The sequence below is a fragment of the Staurois parvus genome, unplaced genomic scaffold, assembly GCF_062004578.1.
Source record: "Staurois parvus isolate SC_StPar_1 unplaced genomic scaffold, SC_StPar_1.0 ptg000299l, whole genome shotgun sequence".
Lineage (NCBI taxonomy): Eukaryota > Metazoa > Chordata > Amphibia > Anura > Ranidae > Staurois > Staurois parvus.
Genome location: NW_028318095.1, coordinates 23543204 through 23558599, shown reverse-complemented (window position 1 = coordinate 23558599; position 15396 = coordinate 23543204). Strand labels below are relative to the sequence as shown.

General features: G+C 40.5%; 1 protein-coding gene across 1 annotated transcript in view; it reads right to left on the bottom strand.

The window, feature by feature from the left end:
* Positions 1–8680, bottom strand: part of SLC6A4 (solute carrier family 6 member 4) — a 136201-nt gene extending 127521 nt beyond the window's left edge. The window contains exon 1 of the mRNA XM_089683042.1: positions 8499–8680. The gene's annotated coding sequence lies outside the window, so the exon portion shown is untranslated. The remainder of the gene's footprint in view (positions 1–8498) is intronic.
* Between the last annotated feature and the right edge of the window lie 6716 nt (positions 8681–15396).

Genomic DNA, 15396 nt, shown 5'->3' with positions numbered 1-15396 from the left:
TGAGAAAATGTACTATAAGAAAAAAATAAGATCTGGTCTCAGAAAAGTTGGGGCAAGGCCATGTTTACCATGGTGTAGCATCCCCTCTTCTTCTAAACATCTGGGAACTGAGGAGATCAGTTGCTGGAGTTTTGGGAGAGGAATGTTGTTCCATTCTTGCCTGATTTAGGATTCTAACTGCTCAGCATTGTCCTGCTGAAATATGCAAGGCCTTCCATGAAAAATAAGCTGTGTGGGTGGGAGCATGTGCTGCTCTAAAACCTGAATATACAGTATTTCAGCATTGATGGTGCCTTTCCAGATGGGCAAGCTGCCCACTCCATACACTAATGCACCCCCATACCCTCAGATGCACGCTTTTGAACTGGGTGCAGAAGGTCCCTCTCCTCTTTAGTCTGGAGAATGTGGTGCCCATGCCCAAAAAGGATGCCAAATTTAAGATTCGTCTGACCACAGAACAGTTTTCCACTTTGCAAGAGACGATTTTAATAGAGCTCTGGTTTAGAGAAGATGGCGGCATTTGTGGATCGTGTTCAGCTGTGGCTTCTTTGCATGATAGATCTCTGCCTTGTATTTTTAGATGGCATGGCGAACTCTGTTCACAGACAGTGATTTTTGGAAGTATTCCTGAGCCCATGCACTGAATGTCCATTGCAGGATCATGTCTGTTTTAATGCAGTGGCATCTTAGGGCCTGAAGATCATGGGTATCCAGTATTGTGCTTTGGCCTTGTCCCTTGTGCACAGAAATTTCTCCAGATTCTTGAAATCTTTTGATGATAATATGATGATATATTTAAAGCCTTTTTAATTTTACATTGAGAAACGTTGTATGAAATTGTTTGACAATTTTTAGACGTAGTTTTTCACAGATTGGTGAACGTCTGCCCATCTTCACTTATGAGACACTGACTCTCTAAGATGCACTTTTTATATCCAGTATGTTACTGACCTGTTGCCAATTAACCTAATTAGTTGCAAACTGTTCTTCCAGCTATTCCTTGTTAGTACCACTTATTTTGCCAGCTTTTGTGTCACCCTGTCCCAACTTTTGAGATGTGTTGCTGCCATCAATTTCAAAATGATCTTATTTTTTTCTTGAAATGGTACATTCTCAGTTTAAAAATGTAATATATTTTATGTTTTATATTGTGACTAAAATATAAGTTTGAGAATTGTAAATCATTGCATTCTGTTTTATGCAGATTTTACACTGAGTCCCAACTCTTTTGGAATTGGGGTTGTATATATTGATAAGTTGCAGTCAGCTATCAAAATGGTACAGAACCTGTCATCAAGGATGTGGAGAATATCTCTATCTCCATTCAGATACATCTTTTGGTGGATGGTTGCACCCATTGCATAGAGAGGAGCAGACCTTGGTAAGTCAGGAATGGTTAGTAGGATAAGCAATGTGCTAGAAAAGATCCTGAAATGATTGTGTTGCAGAGCTGCCTGGTATGTGTGGATTTTGCATATGGAGTAGACAGAGAATGTGTGTCCAGGTTAACATCTATTTTATGGTTGTAGTTCCATGAAAACGCCATATCACACGTCTCCACTTCTCCAGAACAGGTGCGTCACATACACTTTAGTCAGGTCTTCGAATACAGCTGTTCAGACCTTTTCTACCACAACTCTTATTTTAACTTTACAGAATAATTAATTATCTGTCTTCATCCATTGCTGATAGAGGATTGTAAAATATTGTGCTTCTGTTAAATGTTTAAACTGTGCACAATGCCAGGAGTGATCTGAAAGTGCATCGCACATACCGTGTATAAGGTAAAGTTCTCTAGGACTATTGGAATCATAGCTCTCACTGTAACCTATGGCAGGCTTAGAGAGGCCACTCACTGAACTCAAAACTGATATTTCTAGTTGGGATTGATGCCAGTTGACTGAATCACCCCTCCAGCTTATATATTTTAGGGATGCTGGCAGGTGGGTTTCCAGGTCTGTCCACATGATATATCAAGGGGAGGAGGTCCTCACTCTCTCATTACAAAGATTGATGACCCCCCCAACCGTTGCAGCAGGATAAGACTCCATGAAACCGGGTACAGAATTAGATATACAAGTAGGGAGATTTAACTTGTGAAGTCTATGCAAAATATGTGATATCAATTCATGATTTAGTTCATTAATTTACACCTACTACTGAAATCTGAATTCTGGATGGGCTCAATTTTTAAAATCTCACACAATCAATACCAAGCCAAGACAACCAAGACAATCTGGACAGGCTCAAACTAGAAAGTTTCAGCCAATTATGTTGACCATTAATCACATAGGACAAAGTTAGTTAATCAGTACCAACCAATTAGTTCATTAATTAGTAAAATAAATAGTTTTATTGCTTTGGATTACTCCATGTTCCACTACCTTACTGAATAAACACTTTAATAAGAGTCAGGGGTTAGGATATATCCCAAAGAGAGACGTTTTAAAGCATGCACACAAATATACTATTATTCTTCATTTGTATTAAAAAAAAAAAAAAAAAAAACACGACGACAACATAGTCACATACAGTATGTGTGTTAAGCTAAGCAACTTCTGTCATTCCCTTTTTCCCAAATATCTATGAGTTTATTAAGAAAAGTGTCTGATCGTGATCATAAGGTACAAAAGGCTGTTACACAGAACATTATTAAAATTGCCAAACTACAGTTTCTTTATTTGGCAATACACTAATACATATTTTTTTTTTTAGAATATATCCTACAAGTAAAACTTTTAAAGACACTTCCCTATGTTTATTTTCTAATGCAGAGATCCTCCACTGATTTTGAAACACATTCATATATAACTGGTACTGGCAAGCCTATGTATGAAATACAACAAAGAATAACCCTAAAAAGCCAGTTATATCAGTTAGGTAACTGCACCAATGGATTATTGCTTATCAGACGTCATTTAAGGCCAGGCAACACAAAAAGGTAGCTTAAAGGAATATCAAACGGATCTGAAAACAAAAAAAACTCAAACGTGCTCTAGTTGTGGATCACTTATGTACCCAATTTTTAAACAAAAATGAAAAATGTCCATAGTATCATACTGAATCCTATATTAAATCATTTTCACAGGCTACCTATCCCTGATACATATTTAGTTTTTTCCTGGGAAGTGTTAATCAGATGTTAGAGATTTATGACCACCACAATTCCATGTTCAATCTGAATGTTGCTACCCCTGAAAAGTGAAATAATGGTGTCATGTCAATCTAATGGATTTTGCATAACAGATTTAAAAGAAGACAGCAGAAGTTGAATGTGAGAGTAGGACATCTTCACTATGCTTCGTCGGAAACCAAAAGACAATTATTATGAAAGAATCTAATTTCTGGGGTCTCTCAGAGATATAAGAAGTGATTCAACCCGACTGGTGTCCAACAAATCGGAAACAATTTTGGGGTGAATTTGGGCTTATCCAATTTCCACTATCAAAGATAGTCTAACACTTGTATTGAAATACTTTCCACTGTCAAAGGGACTACAAATCAATTAACTCTTAGTTTCTATCTACTCATTTGTCTGTGTGTGTGCTCATAACTCAACCGTTCTTGGTACCGTAATGTCTTCAGTAAAGTTGAACATTAGCAGGGAAATATAGTTGATTTCTAAACTATGACCCCCTGATCTTTCATTTACAAGATTTGAAAGATACATGAATCAGTTCCGCCCTCTTTAGTATAGAAACCACAGTCTGAACTATTTCAGGGGCAGACTAAGGTAAAGACTATATATAAACACTACAACGCAGCCTTTCTCAACTAGGGTTCGTTCCTACAGAAGTTATTAGGGGTTGCTTGAGCAATAACCAATTTCTGCCTTTCAGATAACCAATGATCTTTCAGATATCTGTATGGGGGCATTTTTCCCTCTGACCAACAATATAAGGATCATTTTCCCCATTGGCAACCAGTGTAAAAGGGGCTTTTACTGACCACCACTGTAAAGGGGGCATTTCTCCACTTCCAATCAATATTAAAGTTTATTTTTCCACTGGCTATGTTAGGGAACCCTACAATTTCCTCTTTTTGAAATTCTTTGTTGGCCATCACTAATATTTGTTTAATTTGATTATTATTACTAAAGATATTATTGTTGTATAGAACAGCCCTGGGTATAAAAAAAAGCTAAGTACACCACATTTCTTATTCTTTTATTTATTCTTGGATCTACAACCTACTGTTCACACTAATGTGAAGTGAGCAGTAAACATCTTAATTAGAAGCAGGGGTTTCCTGAGACCTGAAACCCTCTCAAGGGTTCTTCCATATTAAGATTGAGAAAGACTGCTATAAAGTGTCATGTAATATGTATAAGAATGAAAAACATCTGCTCCACTCTTATGGTACACACGACAATGACAAGGCTACAAGTACATATTTCTTTGGTTTGCAGAGCATCTGTTGCACCAAACAAACCAACATAGAATCGTACTGGGGGAGCACATTCTTTTGTACAATTATACCATATTATGGGAAGAGGATTATAATGCAAATCTTAGCAACTTTAATGCTGCTTTTTGAAAATACAGATTTTTATTTTATGCAATTTAAGGAATGCAATTTGTCAAACGACAAAGACTTTATATTCCTTTTCTTTAAAAAACTGACCCAAGTTAATAAAACTGGATTTGTGGAAGAAATGGTAAATCTTGTAAACCAGAGACCAATGTTTTCCACATAACAAAATGAAAGAAGCTTAGGAAAAGTGTAAAAAATACATCTGGAAGTGCTCTACTAAAGTATTAAAAATGAGTTTTGCAAGTTAAATGGAAAATATTTAATTTTTGTTGCAGATAATACTCAGTTTTAAAAGCTTTGCTTTCTCTTTGTTGAAGAGTTTAAGTATTTTAATCAGAGTGAAATACCCAAAGCACTGTACTAAATGAATTACATAAAAATATGCCTGGCATCCTGGAATACGGCACATTGCATCTGTTCGAACATTTAGGCAGATGTGCTGTTCTCTGGACTCACAGCTTAATTCTCAAGTAATGACATAACATTTGTGATAAAGCTCCCAGTCTCCCCTTCATTACACCTCTTACACCTGAAGATCAAAGCTAGGGAAGACAGTGCAAGTAGATATATTCCAATAACCGGTAATCATATGCAGACCCATGTGAACTTTTAGAGGACAAACACCCTCCACATGCCTGGCTAATAACTCAAGACAAAGCTTTGGGGTATAGGATTTATTTTCCTACATTTTTTTATCCAGCTGTATGGAACTTCTGATGAGACATGGAACCTATTAGAATAGAAATCTGAGTACTGCCACTGCTGACTTATTTTTGAAGGTGCATTTCCCTGGACCACCATCTTTATCCTTGCTTCACTACTTAGTTACAGGAACAAAATGTGCATCTTCTGTACATATTAAGGGTCCTGGAACCTTATATGCATGTACTTGGTTCAGGTCGGTGCTTCGCTAAGTAGTGAAAGGTAAAAAAAGAGTTGAACCTTCGAAAACAAGTCAGCTTTTACAATTTAAAATTTTAGCAACTGGAAACAGCTTAGGTTAAACATTGTAATATGAACCGGTGATGATATATAGATGTAAATCTATGATATCACTGAGGAATTAGAAAGTGTCCAAAATAAGAACTGTCAATATTCCCCCAATAACAGCCAGTTGTCTAGACTCTCCAGAACAAGTCTGAATCTAATTGGCTCCTGAACACTAAACATCACAAACAGTTCTGTAGTACCACTAAGTCTATGAATGACAAAACAGTGCAATATCACTACCACTACTAATAACAATGAATATTTCCATTTGGACATATCCAACTCTTCAATTCTATTAGCCAGTTCTCTGGACATTAAATGCTTGAAATTGTTTTCCATAGAATTTTCTTAGCAATGTTTTAAGAGTTAGGTATCCAGGTCTTTCTTCAACCCTCCCCAATTGCTTGGCTTGGGACCTGCATGCAGAAAGTGACAACACATGTGCATAGCCTAGGTGTGGACAATGTTTTACAGGATTTAGAAGCCAGTCTGTCCAATCCAGGAGACAGCAGACATTTTTTTCGGAGCCAGCTCCATTAACTGGAGTAAACCTCATAAGTTAGGCACCAGCTGTAATTTTTAAATTGTATTGGCTACCTGGCTCCAGGTATTTATCCAGCCCTGCCGTAGCCAATTTAGACACTTGTAAATGATTCTACCAGCATGTGTTTGGAATGTAGGAGGAAACTGCAGTACCTGGAGGAAACACACGCAAACTCCATGCATGTAGTATCCTGGCTGAGATTCAAACCGAGAACCCCTAGTGCTGCAAGGTTCAAACCGAGAACCCCTAGTGCTGCAAGGTTCAAACCGAGAACCCCTAGTGCTGCAAGGTTCAAACCGAGAACCCCTAGTGCTGCAAGGTTCAAACCGAGAACCCCTAGTGCTGCAAGGTTCAAACCGAGAACCCCTAGTGCTGCAAGGTTCAAACCGAGAACCCCTAGTGCTGCAAGGTTCAAACCGAGAACCCCTAGTGCTGCAAGGTTCAAACCGAGAACCCCTAGTGCTGCAAGGTTCAAACCGAGAACCCCTAGTGCTGCAAGGTTCAAACCGAGAACCCCTAGTGCTGCAAGGTTCAAACCGAGAACCCCTAGTGCTGCAAGGTTCAAACCGAGAACCCCTAGTGCTGCAAGGTTCAAACCGAGAACCCCTAGTGCTGCAAGGTTCAAACCGAGAACCCCTAGTGCTGCAAGGTTCAAACCGAGAACCCCTAGTGCTGCAAGGTTCAAACCGAGAACCCCTAGTGCTGCAAGGTTCAAACCGAGAACCCCTAGTGCTGCAAGGTTCAAACCGAGAACCCCTAGTGCTATAAAGTTCAAGCCAAGGACCGCAGAGTTGCAAGGTATAAGTTCTAACCACTAAGCTATGGTGCTGCCTAATATACTGTATCAGAGTTCTCATCTCACGGACATTTAATAAAAGTTAATGCTCACAGATACCAGGAAAGTTCTGAGAGAGTAGAAAAAAAAAAAAAATCAGATAAAACAGAAAACAGAATGAAGATAGAATGGTGAAAGCGAAATCTAGCAGAAAGAGGTGAAAAAGAGAGCAGAGAGAGAAGAGTTGAAAGAGCTGGCTCATTGTACATCTACTATAGACTACAGATCAATCATAAAGGTGATTGGTAATAAAATAATTTGAGTGGAAATACAAGTGTGATTGGATATCACTCTTCGACTTTAAGAAAAAAAAAAATTGATTTGGCAAAATTCAGTAAACTTTCTACCATGACTGATCATGTGTTCACTGAATTTAAGGCTATGGATTTCTTCCAGATACTACTCTCATTGAAACAACTTTCTCCTAGAACACTCCTATTGCTACATGTCTGTTCAGTGTAACAGAAAGAAGAGAGAGACGGATGATCTATTTATAAAGTAATGAATGTGACTTTTACCAAACATTCTTTAGTGGGGAATTAATCACCGTAATTTAAAACATATGAACCTAGAAGATTCTCCACCAGAGAATGTTTGGTGAAAGTCACAGATACTGTTATATTAATAGACCCATAAGGGACCCAGGAATGAATTGTTATAGGGAGGGCAGAATAAGGACACAGGGATCTGTGTTATGTTCTAATCACACTCTTGATTCACTATAACAAGCACATGGCTGGAATTTCACTTTGTAAAAACAAAGACAATAACAACAATAGAGATAATAGAATAAAGTGAATGAATAGTTACAGGGATGAAAGATTAAGGATACAGTGATAACTCCCAGTGATGTTCTAATCACAGTCTTGATTTACTATCACAAGCACGGGGCTATGATATCACTTTGTAATAACAAAACCAATAACAGTCATAATACAAATATTATAGCTAAAAAATGGTGTGAGAGTTCACTCCCTTTCAGAAGCAGAAGAGAGATTGATGTTCTATTTAAAAAGCAGTGAATGTGACTTTCACCAAACATTCTCTGATGGAGAATCAATAACTGTCACACATGGATCTGGAAGATCCTTCAGCAAAGAATGTTTGGTGAAAGTCACATTCACTGCTTTATAAATAGACCCCTAAGGGACCCAGGAGTGAATTGTTATAGGGATGGCAGAATAAGGACACAGGGATCTGTGTTCTTATGTTCCGATCACTCTTGATTCACTATAACAAGCACATGGCTGGAATTTCACTTTGTAATAACAAAGCCAACAATAATAATAATAATAGATAATAGAATATAATGTAGATAAATAACTTTCTCTGGAGTTCCCGTGCTGTGCTGTGTTATAAAACACTCAATCCATGCTCCTTACACAATGTTCTATGAAGACATTCTCAGCTGCAGGACATCTCAAAGTTGGGAAATGTTTCATGAAGTCCACAGAGCTCAGCTGATCCCAGGGCTCCCTGGCAGAGCTGGCAGCCACACACTATGGAGAGGTACACATGAACATCCCTACATGTACAGAGCACAATGACAGACATGAGAGGAGACAGATGTCAGAGGTGACACATGACACCAGTTACCTGTGTTGTCTGCCAGCTATCAGAGGCTTGCTTCTTCAGTGGGACTCCCTCCTCTCACCTGTCTGCTGAGCTGTCAGCGGCTCAGTGCAGCACTCAGCATCCTACACAGCTTTTGTACACCGAACCCCCCTCACATGGTCTGATCTGCAGATAAATCCACTGCCAAGGGGCTCCTTCACACATCTTTGCGTCACTTTCAGCCAAGTCAACTTGTGGGAGCTCCGGGGTTACAGCACTCAGCCTGCGCCCTCTACAGGCGGCCGAGCGCATCACACAACGGAGCACACAGAGATCCCCGGGAGGGAGCCTGACATCGGGACATGGCTGATCTACAGAACACCTCCCCACCCAGGATCCCTCCCTCCTACACTACAGGACTCACATTACTGACAGCACACACGGACATTGTGGGAGCTTTATACCAGTGACAGTATATTCTCCGTACTGTATATTACACGACGTGTGAATGTCTATATACAGAGATAGAATCACCACACAGAGCAAAGTACGGGCCACCTTGTATGTGTACATCGAGCTAGGATCCATCCATTTATTATCTGTAATACCTATCCATTGATCTATTGTCTGTCTATAAAATTATCCATCTAGAATCTTTCTGTCCTCTGTCTTAATGTTCTATTCATCTGTCAATCAGTGTATCAATCTATATTTTATTGTTCTGTCATCCATTATCTATCCCTCTGTCTATCTCACCATTTTTTTTACTAATTCATCTATCCATCCATCCAACCATCCGTTTTAGATCAATCTCTCTATGTATCTTTTTTATTATCCATCTATTATCTGTCTAAATACCACCTGACTGTCCACCTGTCTTTTAATGCTCTATTCATCCATTATCTATCTTTCTGTCCATCTAACCATCTGTTATCTATCTAGACCTGCCTGGATCACTTTTATTAGAAAGCCCTTTGCCAGCTGTTGAAGCCAATGCCACACTTGATTTAACAATTTGTATGCAATGTCTTTTATAAATGTACCTTGGTAGAGAAATTATGAAAGTTGGGGGTATGCATGTCCTGTGTCTAGGCACTTCCTATGCTTTGCACCTCATAACTCTATATTTGCTGTGTTAGATCATCTGAATCCCTGCAAGTCACATACGATTTAGATTGAGATTTAGTGATGTGCAGGGACGGACTGACAACTCATGGGGCCCCCGGGCAATAGGGGATCATGGGGCCCCTGTGTCTTTGCCCAAACTCAAAAAAGCCTATGAAAAAGGTACCAGCGGCATCTCATGGGGCCCCCTACTCACCCCGGGCCCTCAGGAAGTGCCCGAGTTTCCAAATGGTCAGTCCACCTCTGGTGATGTTATTACTGTGCTGCTCACTGTTCTCCTTGCTGGAGGGGGATCTGTACCTGAGAACCTTCAGTCACACACCTTCCTGCTTCAACTTAAGAACAGCGCTTAATATGTGAAATATGTAAAAAATAAATATCACAACACCATATATGAACTATAAGTCCAAAAGATCTGTATTAATCAGTTCCCACCCAGCCAATAGCAAAATGACAGCTGACTTTCATCAATCCAGGTGGGTGTCATATGGCATCCTCCTGGGTCGCACATGCCCGCAGGGCCGCACCAGTACCATGTGACCGCTGTGACCACTCACAGCAGGTCACATGACAATTGTAAACAATGGATGGCTTCCTTTCATGCTATCCATTGTATACAATTGCGTCACTAGCCGTGATTGGTCACAGTGATCACATAGGACAGACTGGGCCACTCACAGTCCATCTGTGTCATGTGAGTAGCTATAGCCAATCACAGCTAATCACAACAAAAAAAAAAAACTTCAATGAACTGATTTAATTCAGTTAAATGCTAGCTTAAAAACAAAAAAAAAAATATATAAACTGATCACTTCCCCAGAGTAGTACAAAGTTACTATGGTAACATTGTACTACTTTGTGTCACAAGTTAGCCTGCAGTTTCATGTTTGTGTTCTTACCTCCTTGCTGTAGTTCTGTTCCTGATCCCTCCACATGTGTTTGTCTGTGCTCATTGATGGGTGTTGTCTGCTGTTCTCTGGGTTTTATTTCCTTCCCTTCCATCACTTCCTGGCCCGCCTCCTTGTTTGCCTGCTTATATAAGACATGTTCAGTCTAGGCCACTTTGCCTGAGCAATGCCCTAGTTGTTTGAGTGGTGCCAGTGGCTACTTGTGTACTGACCCCAGCGGCAGTCTCTGGCTGTGCTTGGTTTCCACCTGTCCTGACCTTGGCTAGTCTATTGGATTTCCGTTTGTCTCCTCTCATTGTACTCTGCTCCTTTGAGTGGTCTCTTCAACTGGGTGTACCTGGAGACTGTGACCTGGTCCCAGCTTGCTGCAAGTCCATTCCCACCATCAGGAACTCTGGTGAAGAAGCAGGTTGGGGCTTAGACTCTGTGCCCTGGGGAACCCCAAGTTTGGGTATCTACAAGGGCTCACTACTGCAGGTGCTGACACTTTGGTTACAGTGTGTTATGGAAAAAAAATTGTAAAAAAAATTAAAAATATCATTTAATTAATTTATTTTTGTACTGTCACCACTCAGTGTTCCTCATCACTGCCACACCAGTTATGATGATGCTGTACTCCACTGGTGACAGTATGTAAAAAAAAAAAAAAATTGAAAACTTTTAAATTTCCAAAAATTATGACAAAAAATTACAACTTTTAAAAACTCACCATGCCTCTTACTAAGTACCGCGGACTGTCTACTTTACAAAAAGGGGTCATTTGGGGGATATCTGTACCATCCTGATATTTTGTTTTGGGCCTCAAGAAATTAGATTGGCTGTCAGTACAGCAGGATTGATCAATTTTCTGATATATACCATTGTTTGGGAACTCTATAACTTTACTACAGACTAAATAATAAAATCTTATTTGGGTTATTTTCACCAAAGAAATGTAGCAGAATACATCTTGACCTAAATTTATGAAGGACAATTACCGTATTTTTCGCCGTATAAGACGCACCTGACCATAAGACGCACCTAGGTTTTAGAGGCAGAAAACAGGATAAAAAAAATTCTGAACTAATGGACTGCAGACACAGTACAGGAGATGACCAGAGACTGCGGACAGTACAGGAGATGACCAGAGACTACGGACAGTACAGGGGATGACCAGAGACTGCGGACACAGTACAGGGATGACCAGAGACTGCGGACAGTACAGGAGATGACCAGAGACTGCGAACAGCACAGGGATGACCAGAGACTGCGGACACAGTACAGGGATGACCAGAGACTGCGGACAGTACAGGAGATGACCAGAGACTGCGGACAGTACAGGAGATGACCAGAGACTGCGAACAGCACAGGAATGACCAGAGACTGCGGACACAGTACAGGGATGACCAGAGACTGCGGACACAGTACAGGGGATGACCAGAGACTGCGGACAGTACAGGGATGACCAGAGACTGCGGACAGCACAGGGATGACCAGAGACTGCGGACAGCACAGGGATGACCAGAGACTGCAGACACAGTACAGGAGATGACCAGAGACTGCGGACAGCACAGGGATGACCAGAGACTGCGGACAGCACAGGGATGACCAGAGACTGCGGACAGCACAGGGATGACCAGAGACTGCGGACAGTACAGATGACTGCTGACCTTTGGGGAGGTGGGGAGCGGGTACCTGAATTTGACAGGTACCCGCTCTTACTTCTGCAGAGTTTTTGTTTGATCTTACCTGTTCCTCGATCCAGCCGCGCGCTGTCTTCCCGGCTTCTGTAATGGTGCTCGGCATGACAGCCGGGTGCCCAGTGCGCATGAGCGAGAAGCACTTGTGCTTTGTGATTGGTCCGGTGGCTTCTGGGATCTGTCATGTGTCCCAGGTACCGCCTTAGCATTCACAAAAAGCACCGCTTCTTGCACATGCGCACTTGGCACCCGGCTGTCATGCCCAGTGCCCACACTACAGAAGCCGGAAGACAGCACGCCGCTGGATAGAGGAACAGGTAAGGTCCCGCTGCAGAGCTGAGCGGCCGGCCCGGTATTCTGACACGGCCGCGGTGGAAATACCGGACCGGCCGCTCCATATTCGCTCCATAAGACGCACTGACATTTCCCCCCCAGTTTTGGGGAAGAAAAAGTGCGTCTTATACGGCAAAAAATACGGTATCTATTTGCAAAATGTTATTACAGAAACAAAGAAAAACGTGTTTTTTTTTCCCCAAAATTTTCAGGTTTTTTTCGTTAATTTAGCAAAAAAAAAAAAAAAACCCAGTGGTGATTAAATACCAGCAAAAGAAAGCTCTGTTTGTGTGAACAAAAGGAAAAAACTTAGGGTACAGCATTGCATGATCGCGCAATTGTCATTCAAAGTGCGAGAGCGCTGAAAGCTGAAAATTGGTCTGGGTATTAAGGGGGTAAAAGTGCCTGGTATTGAAGTGGTTAAAATCACACACAAAAAATGGTCTGTGATATGTCTTATAAAAATTCGTGAAAAAATAACAGTGAAGAAGGTGCTTCTTTCTTCTTTTCATACAGTATATGACACCCAACTGTGTACACCTTTTCCACCCCCACCTGATAAAACCACACTCAGAAATTGATTATTATTATTTATTAGTAACAAATAGACATGTGCAAGCTGGAAATTTTTGTTTCGTTTTTTTTCCAGATGTATCTGTTCATTGAAGAATTCTTTTGCCATATTTGTTATGTTGACTCAATTTTTAGAATTTCTTTAATTTCTTTGGCATTCAATTCATAGATTTTTTGGTCCGAGTGTACTCGAATCATTTTGCAGTTTTTCCGGAAGATTCCTATATATTTGATATATTATCGAATTGGACAGATTCAATATTTTCAGATGCTAGTCCAACCCACCAAGAGAAATGGCATGAGCTGATTGGACAAAATTGACTGGGGTCATGTACAGCCAAATTAAAAAATGGAATGAAGCTCTGATTCATTCGTTATGAGAATCTGAATTATCGAACAAATTCAAAAATGTAATTAATTTTCCTATGGCCCGAACTAATATTGCATCATGTGACATCATCCGAATAAACAAATGCATTGCTTCATTTCGTTAAAATGTTTTTGTGATCCATTGACATTCATTACTGTCAATTCTGAGATTTGTATACATCCAAATCTCCAAAAATGAAATTTGCGTCTGAAAAACTAATTGAAACAAAAGGAAATGCATATCTGTAGTTAAAAACTCACATATAGAAACAACTCACATATAGACATATAGAAACAAAAATGTATCAACTGCATCAGTCTCAGACCAATTGTATACATACAAAGCTATTCTAAACATTTCCTTTTTGGTAAAACTGATTCCAGTGTTGAGATGAGGACACCTATGTGCTCATGCTGTCATCAAAATAGTGAGTTGATTCAGCAGGAACTGGCTGAGATTGGAACCATCTATGGCCAGGCTGATTGCATCCAATTTAATTGTTGTACAACCAGCATGTTGGATTTCTATGTGCGATTATTGCCAGCGGCTACAGGCACTAGCAATCATCGCTGCGTCCTCGCAGTAGGGATGGCTCCCCCCCGCACCCCCCACTGGGAGAACACAATAGCTATACTGACCGTTATAATGGGGGAATCGAGCGATTTTCTTTCCTGCATGCCACAGTTCCAGGAAAGAAAATCGCATTGTCTATGGCCTACCTAAGAGTCTTACTAATTCCTTATCCAGCTTTCAAATAGATACCCGCAGTCCACTTGTGAAGATATAAGAGGTGAACTATACCAATACCGGTGACCAGGGTGGTAGCTCTGACATAAGGAAGTAAAGCCCTGCCTCTGCCAAGAGCCGGTAATAGGAATTCCTTAGAGGGGACATCTACACTGATCATCAGTGCCCTGATGATCAGTGTAGTCCCATCAGTGCCACCTGTCATTGCCCATCAATGCCACCTGTCAGTGCCCATCAATGCCACATATCAGTGCCTACCAGTGCACATCAATGCCACATCAGTGCCCATCTGAGCTGCCTTTCAGTGCCATCTATCAGTGCCAGTCAGTGCCGCCTATGAGTGCTGCCAATCAGTGCCACCTATCAGTGCCAGTCAGTGCCACATAACAGTTCCAGTTGGTGCCACCTAACAGTGCCAGTCAATGCCGCCTATCAGTGCCAGTCAGTGCCGCTTATCAGTGATGTCTGTGAATGCTCACCAGTGATGCCTGTCAATGCCCATCAGTGCCACCTACCATTGCCTCCTCATCAGTGCCCATCAGTGCCTCCTATCAGTGCAGCCTATCAGTGCCCATCACTGCAGCCTCATTAGCGCACATCAGTGAAGGATAAAAATTACTCATTTACAACATTTTATAACAAAAACTAAGAAAAAAAAATTTTTTTGAACATTTTCAGTCGTTTTTGTTTTGTTTATAAAACAATAAAACAATAAAAACCCCAGTGGTGATTAAATACCACAAAAAGAAAGCTCTATCTGTCTCAAAAAAATGCTAAAATTTCATATGGGTACAGTACAAACTTGGTGGAGCAAGCCTTTGCCTCACATATCAATTTATAAAGTGGTAGCGTCTGATGAATCAATTTCTTCTAAAGATTGATGTTGAGAGAATCAGTGCAAATCCACTGAAGAGCCACAGTTTTTCTGGTGTAAGAAGATGCAGGAATTTTTTTGGTAGGATAAAATATCTATATCTTTAAAAAGACCTAGAAGACACCATTTCAGGCTGTATATATTGGGAGGCTTGAGAGGAAATAAAATCAGTATTATGTGACCAGAAGGGTCTGACCTTATCACAGGTTCAAACCATTCAAAGGAAGTCACAGACTTCTTTTCAACATTGCAAAGAGGTTCATCTTTTTTTGTGCATTTGAAACAGACAAATGGGATATAATAAATAAATAAATGAATAAATTCTCCTGTT